Genomic DNA, 10,859 nt, shown 5'->3' on the forward strand with positions numbered 1-10,859 from the left:
TTAAAAAATTATCTCTCTCTCTCTCTCTTAAAAATAAAGAAAAGAAAATAAGTTTGAGGAAGTATGCAAGTGGTTAAGAGGAACACTGTTCATATCTCAGAGGGAACAGAAAGCATATCAGGGTGTGCTTTATAGCTTTTGTAGAGAAGTTGAGATCAAAGGAAGAGAAACTCCAGAAAATGAACAGAAGGAACAAGTTGTACTTCTAAAATCAGATGAAAAAATTGTAATATTTTCCCCTGAGGCTTTGAGCTCTGTGATCTAAAAAAAATCTTTCAGACCCAGTAACATGGGCCCTTTTATAGTTTTATCTTGAACTTTTTTTTCAGAGCTCTCTTGATGTCTCTATTCTTCAGACTGTAGATGAAGGGGTTCAGCATGGGGGTGACCACTGTGTACATCACCGAGGCTGTGGCAGCAGAGCATTAATTTTGGGTCACAGCAGAACTAAAGTCCACCCCCAGGAGGGTGCTATAAAGTAAGGAGTGAGAAGAGGTGAGATGCACCTGTGGAGAATGCTTTGTATTTTACCTGCGTTGGTAAGATTGCACTCATGGAAGACACTATTCTGGAGTAATAGTAATGGTAACCATGAGGGGGCCTCCATCCAGTAGCAAAGGTGCAAAATACATCACTGTGTCATTAAGAAAAGTGTCAGAGCAGGCAAGTAGGACCAGTTGATTCAGTTCACAAAGTGTGGGATTTCCAGGTCTGTGCAGAAGGACACCCACAATGTCACTAAAGTTTCTAGTAAGGAATTCAGCACATTTATGACCCAGCATGCCAGCACCAGCACTCCACAGATCCTGTGGTTCATGATGACAATGCAGTGCAGAGGGCGGCAGATGGCCACATATCCGTCATAGGCCATCACGCCCAGGAGGAAGTTGTCCAACCCTACAAATAATATAAAAAGGTAAATCTGTATGAAGCAGTCTTCATATCTTATGGCCTTGCTTTGTGTCTGGATGTTCACCAGCATCTTTGGGACGGTAGTGGAGTGAAGCACATGTCCTCAAAGAACAGGTTGGAGAGGAAGAAGTACATTGAAATAAAACAAAACTAAAATAAAACTTCCATCAAAGAACTAATGTAGACCTCAGTTGTGTATCCATCTGATCCTGAGCTTTTCTTGGTTGGTAGGCTTCTCATGGTGTCTTCTAGTTCATTGCTTAAAAGTGATCTGTCTAACTTGTGTATATCATCCTGAGTTTGGGCAAATCCTATGACTCTAGAAATTTGTTGATGCCTTCAATATTTTCTATTTTATTGGAATACAAATTTTCAAAATAATTTCTAATTATCTTCTGTATTTCTGTAGTGTCAAGCATGATATTTCCTTTTTCATCGTGGATGTTAGTAGTTTGACTTTTCTCTCTCCTCTTCATTATCATGGTTTATCAATTTTATTTATTTTTTCAAAGAAACAACTTTTTGTTTTGTCAATTTTTTCTTTTGTTTCAATTTCATTGATTTCAGCTCTGATTTTAGTTATTTCCTGTCTTTTACTGCTTTTGGTGTTGATTTGTTCTTTTTCTAGAACTTTGAGATGTAATGTTAGATCACTTATTTGTTGACTTTTTCTTTTAAGGAATGAACTCCTTAAAAAAAGTAGCAGGATATAAAATCAACACCCACAAATCAAAGGCATTTCCTTACATCAGTGACAAATTTTCTGAAAGAGAAATGAGAAAAATGACCCTATTTACAATAGCCTCAAAAAAAACTTGGTAATCAACTAAATGAAAGAGGTGAAAGACCTCTACAATAAAAACTACATAATGCTAAAGAAAGGAATTAAAGAAGACCTTAGAAGATGGAAAGATCTACCTATCTCTTGGTTAGGCAGAAATAATATTGTCAAAGTGACCATTTTTCCAAAAGCCCTATACAGATTTCATGCAATTCCAATCAAAATACCATTGGCATTCCTCATAGAAACAGAAAAAGCAGTCATGAAATTCATTTGGAAAAATAAGTGACCCAGAATAGCTAAAGCAATCCTTAGCAGGAAGAGTGAAGCAGGTGGCATCACTATACCAGACTTGAAACTATACTATAGAGCAATAGTAACAAAAATGGCATGGTATTGACACCAAAATAAACTTGTAGGCTAATAGACTTGTAGACTTGTACAGAATAGAGGACACAGAGACAACCCCACATAAATACAGTCATCTCATATTAGACAAAGGTACCAAAACATATGTTGGAGAAAAGACAGCCTCTTCAACAAATGGTGCTGGGAAAACTGAAAATCAATATGCAGCAAAATGAAATTAAGGCCCTATCTCTCACCATGCACAAAATTCAAAGTGGAGCAAGGACCTAGGAATTAAACCAGAGACTCTGTGCCTAATAGAAGAAAAAGTAGGTCCAAATCTTCATGATGTTGGATTAGGGCTAGGGCCCGACTTCCTTAATAAGACCGCAATAGCACAAGAATTAAATTCAAGAATCAATAAATGGGATGGATTCAAACTAAAAAGTTCTTCTCATCAAAAGAAACAATCAATAAGGTGGATAAAGAGCCTATAGAATGGAGAAAATTTTTACCACACACATATCAGAGCACTAATCTCTAGGATATATAAAGAACTCAAAAATCTTAACACCAAAAAAACAAATAACCCAGTTAATAAATGGGCCAAGGAACTGACCCGACATTTCTCAGAAGATGATATACAATCAATCAACAAATATACAAATATATGAAAAATGTTCAATATCTTTAGCAATTAGAGAAATGCAAATCAAAACTATTCAAAGATTTCATCTCACTCCAGTCAGAATGGCAGCTATTAATCATACATACAACAATAAGTGTTGGTGAGGATTTGGGGGAAAAAGGCACACTCATACATTGCTGGTGGGACTGCAAATTCGAGCAGCCAATAAGGAAAACTTTGAATGGAAACACCATTTGATCCAGCTATCTCACTCCTTGGTCTATACCCAAAGGACTTAATAACAGCATACTACAAGGACACAGCCACATCAATGTTTACAGCAGCACAATTCACAATAGCTAAATGTGGAGCCAAACTAGATGCCCCTCAGTAGATGAATGAATAAAGAACTCATATATATNGCTTCCTGATGAGGCAGATTCTAACAGACCAGTGAGCTTCATGGCTGAGCACTGGCTTTTCTTCTCACCATTGTGATTCTTTTCTCTTGCCCAGCTTGGTGTCCACAGCCTCTACCATAATCACTGACAAAGTTTATTTTCAAATACATGTCTCCACTTGAAGTCTAGATGGAGAGAAAAACTTAAAATGAAAGTTTGGTTAATTTGGTCTCAGAAACAGAGAGGACATTAAATATTATGAGACAAACCTCTATATTACACATTGTATTGCTATGTAAAATATGTCATTTCATCTGGCAAATAAAATCATGGCATTTGCAGGTAAATGGATGGAGTTGGAGAATATAATGCTAAGCGAATCTAGCTAATCCCCCCAAAAACAAATGCTAAATGTTTTATCTGATATGTGGATGCTGACTCATAATAGTGGTGGGGCAGTGAGCATGGGAGGAATGGAGAAACTCTAGATAGGGAAAAGTGTAGGGTAAGGAAGGGAGGGGCATGAGGGTAGGAAAGATGGTGGAATAAGATGGACATCATTACCCTAAATACATATATGAAGACATGAATGTGTACATCCAGAGACATGAAAAATTGTGCTCTTTATGTGTACTATGGATTGAAATGCATTCTGCTGTCATGTATAACTAATTAGAATAAATAAATTTAAATAATAACTAAAATAACCATCATCATGAGTCTCTAGTTCAAGATTGACAAATACCTGCAAATAAAATAATAAAAAAATACTTTTTTTTTAGGAGCAGTGAAAGAAGTGGTATTCCAACTTCTAATTTCACCCTGTAAAAACATAAGTGGATCCAAATGTGCTTAGGACACTGGACATAGCAGTAGAAGTGATGGAGTGAGTAACCACCATGGTTTGACCAGTAGCAACACTCCCTTCATGAGTTCCCACCACACACGTGGGAAAGGAGTGCTACCTGCATCTTCCCACCTATTCCCACCTGTAAACCCGTGAGGCCAGGTGCATATTCCAACTGTGCAGAGAGGCCATCTCTGTAGAGGTAATGAAACTCCTGTGTATGAAACATGGGCTTCTGAGAAAGACACAGTCGATTTTCACTTGAATATAACAGAATATGTTCCACAAGAGGGGAAAGGGTGTTGCTACTCATAAAAATAGAACCACCCCAAGGAATAAGGGAATAATAAGGAAAAACAGATAAGAAAATAGAAGAAAATGGTAAAAAAGGAACTTGATTATTATAGATCATGCAGAGGAAGATTAAATATAAAAAGCATTGGTCGGGTGGGTCAGCAACATGACCAACTCTTAGATCTTGCTACATGAAATTCATAAACTCAATGTTCCCACTCTAAATTTCAAGACATATATAGAGAGCTCAATGGCAAGCAGCAATCTTAGCGAAAATAACTTCCAATTCTTTCTTTGAATGCAGAATATAAAGATGCCAAATTCCCACAAAAGCAAAGTATTTACAATTGCAAATCGAAAGAAAAAGGCTAACAATCTAAAAAATGTACTTCTTCCAGGGCAGTAAGGAAAGAACTTCAAAATAAAGCCCTTTAATTTTCTCTTTTGACCCATCAAATAAAAATTATTTCACTCAAGTGACCACCCAGCACGAGACAGGATGCCTTGAGATGTGTGTCCCCTGAAGGATGGTGGCAAGGCAGTATTTGTAAGCAGCCCATTAGTCTCCCCTTTGTAATGAATATCGAAAGAGCTTGAATACACTCCAGGCTGAAATTAAAGAAAGAAATGCCCTCACCTCACTGCACAACCCGCCACCAATAAGACTCATTTTGTCCAACCTGCTACTGGGGAGCTCCCTGGATATGTTCTCATTTTATGGAAAATACTTGATACACTTTCCCAGTCTTGTCCAATTGGACTCTGTTCCCATTATATGTGGTCAGCAATGATCTAAGCACTGCAGAGTCTGAGAGTTGCTTCTATTTTTAACATGTTAACCTGTGGCAGATGAGAGAGTCAGCACTCAGCTCTTTCAGCTCTGGGCTGGGTGGGTCGATATTGTCAGCTTCTGTTCTTGCTGAACATTTCCTGCAGGACCGATCATGTCTGAGACTCACATGGATGGGGTCTCTGAGAAGGTCTTCCTGTGGAAGTCTGGAGTTTGCCTAGTTGATGGTGGAGACTGAAGCTTTGTCCCCTGACAAGACAGCAGGAGAGGGAAGCCCAGGTCCCCTGAGCCAGACTTAGGACTCCAGAACAAGCCACCACATCCTGCTCAGCTTGCGATTGCCTGCTCTGAGGGACAACATCAGGACATCTACACGTAGCTCCCTGTCTCTGCTAATTAGGTTCAGTCCTCTCCTAACTACTTCCCCTGAGCACTTGACTTCCCTGGGGCACATTTTTGTGAGCAGCAAGGAAAATGTTCCTGCTCCTTCTATGTTCCCAGGAGATCAGAGCAATTAGGTGAAACTAGGCTTTGCTTTTCTTTGTCCATAAAATCCTCCACGTTCCAGAAGTCCAAACTTCTTAGCATTTGTGCCCAACCCTCAAAACATCTGAGCTACTTGGCTTTGCTAGATTCTTGGATCTCCCAAGCATAGTCTTGTAGAGGGCACATTTCCCATTATCTTTAGGAAATTGCTATTTCCTCTTCATCAAAGGAGAGAACTGTCTTCATTTGTTAAAGTCATGGGAATTTGCCAGAACCCTTGGATTCATGATGGTTTTTACAAGGCACTTATGAGTTTCATGCTTGGATATCAAGTATAAAATGGTCACTTATGCCTTCATTTATAAAACATTAGGTAATTATTAGAGATATATTTTGAGATATTCTTGAGTGTGTGCAGCATAGACTGAAGTTAAAATCTTACAAGGATTGCTTCATTTCATTTTTACAGATGTACGAGGATTAATTTTTTTACATCTGTATAAATGAGGCCCAGAGACTAAGAGATCTTCCTCTAATTATGAACTGAGTAAGAAGGAGCTTTCCTCCTGGTGTTCCAGTTCTCTTGCTTCAGGGCACTGGTCTTCCATGAGGCATGATGATGGAGATGGGTGGTTGAGGAAGTCTGGGGTTGTTACAACTTGGGATTTTTACTGTGCCTAGCAGGTTGAGGCCAAGGATGCTCCTCAGTGGCCAGCAAAGCACAGGACCCCACACACCAAGGTGTTGTTTAGCACAAATGTCAATGGTGGGGAGTTTGAGAAACACATTTCTGACTAGAATCTTTCCAACTTCTGTGTGAATATGAATCACTTGGGGATATGGTTGAAATGCAGGTTGTGATTTGGCACGTTAGTGAGGTGAGAATGTGTTAGTCTAAGAGCTCCCAGTTGGCATTGAGGCTGCCATTTGGTGGTAGATAACTCTTCTTAAATACACAGGAAAATTGTGTTTATGGCCTATGGCAGAACATTTTCAAGAACACATGCATTGTGCAATGATTAAATCCAGCTAATTTTCAGGTGCATCACTTCACATAATTGTTATATTTTGTGGTGAGACACTCAATATCCACTCAGTATTGTTAAAGATTCTGTACCTAACTAGAGTCACCAGTTGTAGAACTCTGAACTCTTCCTCCTGTCTAGCTGAACCTCAGATCCTTTGACCAACATCTCTCCACACAACCCCATAAACCATATCAGTCCGTGGAGACCACCATTTCACTCTTTTTATTTCCATAAAATCAGTGTTTTTAGATTCCACATGTGAGATTCCATATGTGGCATTGGTCTTTCTGTCTCCCTAATTTCACTTATTTACGGACTTCCATTTCCATCTGTGTTGTCACAATTGACAGAAGTTCTTCCATTTTTGTGGTTGAACCATACTCCCCTTAGTATACATAAGGTGTTTTCTTTATCCATCCATCCATGAATAGACACCTAAGTGGATTCCATATCTGCCTACTCTGGTCAATGCTGAAGTGATATGGAAGTGCAGAAGTCTCTGAGATGCCACCTTCATTTTCTTGGATGACCATTTCCAGTGGTGGGACTGCAGAGTCACATGGTGGTTCCATTAATTAGCACTGAGGCTGTGGTCCAGTGTTAAGAGTCAAGTGCAGGCATTCCAAGGCCTTCTCCACGATGAAGGCCTCCATTACCTCAGTTCTGATTTTAGGTGGTCAGGGGCTGGACTCTCTTGCTTGGCTTCTGGCTAAATAAGTTGACACTAGCCTCTTGAAGGCTTCCCTTGTGATAGGAAATCAAAATTACAAGCAAAGGCTCCTTATAGACATACTTGGTAGATTCCCCCTTCTTTAGTTTCTGTGTGAACTAAGGTTAAAGCTCACAGGAATGACCTGCATAGAGCAGATGCTCCACACACAGCTGCCATTGTGACCATCACCTTGCTCCTCATTGGCTCTGGTCACTGTGACATCACAAGTGTTTCCTGGCAACCCTTGTGATGAGTCCAGCATTGAGTGGCTCCTGGGAGACAGTGATGGTGGTTGTGGAGGGGACTCCTCCAAGGACCCAGGCAGGCAGCTCAGAGCCTGAGTCCACCTGCCTATGCTGTGCTGGTCTCACGGACACCATCACTGACCCGCTCAAGATGGCTCCAACTAGGCTCAGTAAGGATTTTCAGACTATTTTCAGTTGTTTTACTATGTTCCACTCTTGGGAAAATTTATAAAACTGATATTTCTTGGTGCATCAAATTCCTTTGCTTCTCACCTTCCTGGTGCAAATCCATATAATATATTCATAAACTTTTTGGTACCACTGGAAAAATAAACTATTTTCTTCATGATTCTGCCCCATGGAGACCTTGTTTATATTTTACAATTAGTCATCACTTCCACATTTTCTGCAGAAGGACTGTCCAACCCTACCCACTACTTTGGGTCTTGACTGTGGATGGAAGCCAGGGATGTCACTCATCATTCCTCAGTGCACAGGAGGCCACACCACAGGGTTCCCTCGCATAGAGGTCAACATGGGGAGGTGAGAAACATCCTTTCTAGACCAGAAGTTTTCCAAAGTCAATGAAAATATGAATTACTTGGGGATTTGTTTGAATGTAGATTATGATCAGGGAGGTCAGGGTGGCCCAGAGATTGTGCATTTGAAACTAATGCCCAGGGATCTTGAGGCTCCCATACTTGATTGGTGGACTACCTTTTTTAATTGACAGATAAAGTTGCATTCATTTATAGCATAAACCATAATGTTCTGATTGTATATGAACTTTTCAAATATATATGTCTTTATGTGCACATTCCTATATACATATCATATATAGATACATATGAATGACCAAATATAGCTCATCATTGTAAAGATTATGGATTTATCATTTGTGGTGTAGAATGACAGTCTTAATATCTAATTAATAAGCTTAATATCTACTCTTGGTACTTTTGAAGATTCAATATATTATTAACTCTATTGACCATGTTGTACAGTAGAGCTCATGAACTTATTCTTCTTTATCTGATGGAAATGTGTATTCTTTGGCCAACATTTTCGCAACTTTCTCTCCCCCAAACCAACTCATCCCTCATATTTGAATCTTCAGTTTGATGAAATTAAAATTTTTATATTTCACACAGGAGTGAGGTCATTTGGCACTTGTCTTTCTGTGTCTGCTAATTTCTCTTAACATTATGACCTTTAGTTCCATCCATTTTGTTAGAACAGGACTTCATCTATTTTTATGGATGAATCCTGTTCCATTGTGTATATGTGCTGTGTTTTCTTTATCCATTCATCTGTTGATGGATACTTTGGTGGATTCCAGGTCTTGGCTATTTTGAATAATGTAGCAGTGGAGATATTTGAGATACTTCATTCTTTTGAATGAATACTGACTGTTATGGTTTAGATATGAGGTGTTTCCCAAAAGCTCATGTGTTAAACAGTACAAGAAAGTTCAGAGGTGAAATAACCTAATCAGTGTACTCATTCACTGATAGAAAATTACTGGGTGGTAACTGTAGGCAGGTAGAATGTAGTTGGAACATTAGGTCAGTGAGGTTGTACCTTTGGGGTTTATATTTTGTCCATGGTGAATAGAGCTCTCTCCGATTACTTATTATTTTCCATCTCCAAACCCTTCTGTGATAATGTTCTGCCTCATCTCAGATTCAGAGCAATGGAGTCAGCCATCTATGTACTGAGACTTCTGAAACTATGAGCCCTAAATCAACTTTCCCAACTCTGTGTTGCTCTTGTTGGGTCTTTTCCTCACAACAATGACAAGGCTGACTAACAAACAGCAGTGGTGGGATTGTGGGTCACATGGTGGTTCCATATTTAGCACTGAGGCTGTGGTATAGAGTTAGAGTAAAGTGCAGGCATTCCAAAGCCTTCTCCACCATGAAGGCCTCCACCAACTGAGTTCTGATTTTAGGTCAGATGCTGGACTTTGTAGCTCAGTTTCTGCCTAAACAATTTGACATTTGCCTCTTGAATGTTTCCTCATGACAAGATATCAAACTTACAGACCTTGGCACATTATGTATAAATGGGGTAGATTCTCCCTTCTTCATGGAGGATCTGTGTAAACTAAGTCACAGGATAAAGCTCACAAGAAATGACCTGCCCAGGGTCACCAAATAGTGCTAATTTAAGTTCATTTTTTACTATATATATATCCTTTTAATTTCTTTCGTCTAATTGCTCTGGCCAGTGTTTCAAGGACTCAGTTAAATAGAAGTGGTGAAAGAGGGTATCCCTGTCATGTTCCAGATTTTAGAGGGAATGACTTCAATTTTTCTCCATTTAGAATGATGTTGGCCTGGGGCTTAGTATAGATAGCCTTTACGATGTTGAGATATATTCCTGTTATCCCTAGTTTTTCTAGTGTTTTGAACATGAATGGATGCTGTATTTTGTCAAATGCTTTTTCTGTGTCTATTGAGATGATCATATGATTCTTATCTTTGAGTCTATTGATGTGATGAAATACATTTATTGATTTCCTTATGTTTAACCAACCTTGCATCCCTAGGATGAATCCCACGTGATCATGGTGCATGATCTTTTTGATATGTTTTTGTATTCGATTTGCCAGAATTTTATTGAGAATTTTTGCATCTACGTTCATTAGGATATTGGTTTATTTAAAGTTTTCTTTCTTTGGTGTGTCTTTGCCTGGTTTTGGAATCAGGATGATATCGGCCTCATAGAATGAGTTTGGAAGTGCTGCTTCTTTTTCTATTTACTGAAATAAATTGAAGACTATTGGTTTTAGTTCTTCTTTAAAGGATTTGTAGAATTTTGCCGTGTAACCGTCTGGTCCTGGGCTTTTCTTGGTTGGTAGGCTTCTGATGGCGTATTCTATTTCATCACTTGATACTGTTTAAATTGTGTATATCTTCCTGAATCAGTCTGGGCAAGTCATATGACTTAAGAAATTCATCAATGCCTTCACTAGCTTCTATTTTATTGGAGTATAAGTTTTCAAAATAATTTCTAATTATCTTCTATATTTCTATAGTGTCTGTTGTGATATTACATTTTTCATCATATATACTAGTAATTTGAGTTCTCTCGCTCCTTCTCTTCATTAGCATAGCTAAGGGTCTGTCAATTTTATTTATTTTTTCAAAGAACCAACTTTTTGTTTTTTGTTTTTTGTTTTTTTTTTTTTTAATTTTTTATTGTGGGTTGTTCAAAACCTTACAAATTTCTTGACATATCATATGTGACACTTTGATTCAAGTGGGTTATGAACTCCCACCTTCACCCCATACACAGATTGCAGAATCACATCAGTTACACATCCATTGATTTACAAATTGCCATCCTAGTGTCTGTTGTGCTCCGCTGCCTTTCCCATCCTCC

At 38.7% G+C, this 10,859-nt stretch overlaps 1 pseudogene; it reads right to left on the reverse strand.

Moving 5' to 3' along the window:
• Nucleotides 1-299: 299 nt before the first annotated feature.
• On the reverse strand, nucleotides 300-1,047 carry LOC107145009 (annotated as a pseudogene).
• Nucleotides 1,048-10,859: the final 9,812 nt, after the last annotated feature.

The sequence above is a fragment of the Marmota marmota genome, unplaced genomic scaffold (genome assembly GCF_001458135.2).
Source record: "Marmota marmota marmota unplaced genomic scaffold, marMar, whole genome shotgun sequence".
In the NCBI taxonomy this organism is placed as follows: Eukaryota; Metazoa; Chordata; class Mammalia; order Rodentia; family Sciuridae; genus Marmota; species Marmota marmota.